The sequence below is a fragment of the Bison bison genome, unplaced genomic scaffold (assembly GCF_000754665.1).
Source record: "Bison bison bison isolate TAMUID 2011002044 unplaced genomic scaffold, Bison_UMD1.0 scf7180017864495, whole genome shotgun sequence".
Classification (NCBI taxonomy): domain Eukaryota; kingdom Metazoa; phylum Chordata; class Mammalia; order Artiodactyla; family Bovidae; genus Bison; species Bison bison.
This window is the reverse complement of record NW_011495054.1, coordinates 3,554,360-3,556,182: the sequence shown is the minus strand read 5'-3', so window position 1 is coordinate 3,556,182 and position 1,823 is coordinate 3,554,360.

The following is a 1,823-nucleotide window of genomic DNA, read 5'->3' as shown; positions in this document are numbered from 1 at the left end:
TTTGTGCCTCGTTTTCTTCTCTAACGGGCGCGCGTACACACACACACACACACACACACACGGAGGTGTGCAACGCTCTTGTGGCTTTGATGTTTTCTACATGGGGAGCGTTTCCACTGTCAAATTGCTGGGGGGTGGAGTGTGCCTCCGGGATGGGGTTTTGATGGAAACACAAAGGTTATTGACCTCAAACACAAATTGGCTTGGCCCTCTAGAGTTTGCCCGGCTTCTAGCCTGCTCTCCTTAGCTACCGGGGCCCTGTTCAACCCAGGACAAAACAAACAGGGGCTGTCGGGAGAATTGCCTCTTCAAGGGCACAATGAGAAGGAGAAGTGGAAACAATTACGCCAATAATTCAGACCGGGATGTTAAAACACTCACCATACAACCCTGACGTTTACCTAAATTATCTGGGTAATTGCCTCCATTTTCAGCTTGGATTTGGATTCTGTAAATCCTGGGGCTTCCAAATGATAAATAAGGAGGCTCTGCCTGAAGCCAAAGCTGAAAGAGAGGGAGGTAAGTCCTCATGGTAGGAAGAACACAGAGGAGGAGCCCCCAAACTTTGTGATGAAGTCACCCTTCGGATGCAAAACCTTGGGCTCAACACTGAAGTTCTTGGAGCCTCTGTTTTCTCCCCTGACCTTCAGAATGAAGGCTGCTATCTGGAATAAGGTGGAAGGAAGGAAGAATGGAAGGGAAGGAGCCAGGGAGGGAAGGAGAGAGAGAGACAGAAATGGTTGTAGCCTCTTTTGTGTTTTGAATCATTACAAGCTGTGGAGAGGAATAAACATGACCTTATGGCACCCCCATTCATACCAAAGCAAAGCAAACCACAAAAAAAGTCACTCAAGGCAGGCCTCAGCCTTTGTCTCCCCTCCCGCAGGCCTCCTGCTCTTCTCTTCCCCGAGTGTGAGATCTAAAACAAAGCTGATTCACCTTGAGTCTACACAAGCCTGCACCATTCTCTTCCCTTAGACTCTGATGGTCTGTTATTTTTAAACTTTGTCGGAGATTTTTAAAACCAAAACCGTCTAACTTCACTTTGTGTAATAGGCTCTAGGTTCAACCACCTCATTAGAACTCACTCAAATATCGTATACTAACGCCAATATATGGAATCTAGAAGGATGGTACTGATGATCCTATTTGCAGGTCAGAAATAGAGACTCGGACATAGAGAACTGACTTTCGGATGGGGGAGGAAGGAGAGGGTGAGATGCATGGGGAGAGTAGCATGGAATGTCTATACACTAGCATATGCAAAATAGATAGCCAATGGAAATTTGCTGAATGACTCGGGGAACTCAAACTGGGGCTCTGTAACAACCTAGAGGGATGGAAAAGGGTGGGAGGTGGGAGGGAGGTTCAAGAAGGAGGGGACATATGTATACTTATGGCTGATTCGGGCTTCCGAGGTGGCTCAGATAGTAAAGAATCTGCTTGCAATGCAGGAGACCCAGGCTCCATCCCTGGGTTGGGAAGATCCCCTGAAGGAGGGCATGGCTACCCACTCCAGTATTCTTGCCTAGAGAATCCCATGGACAGAGGAGCCTGGAGGGCTACGGTCCAAGGGGTCGCACAGAGTCAGACACAGCATGGCTAATTCATGCTGCTGTATGGAAGAAATCAAACCAATGTAAAGCAATCGTCCTTCAATTAAAAATAAATAACACACACACACACGCAAATTAAGAAAAAAACAACAACAAAAACTACAGCTTGCAACTGGTGCCTTTTCTCCAGGACCTGTGCCCCTGCCCTGAGGAGGTAACCTTATTGAGAACCTACTATGTGTTGGGTGTCTCCTCCTGCTGCAGTTC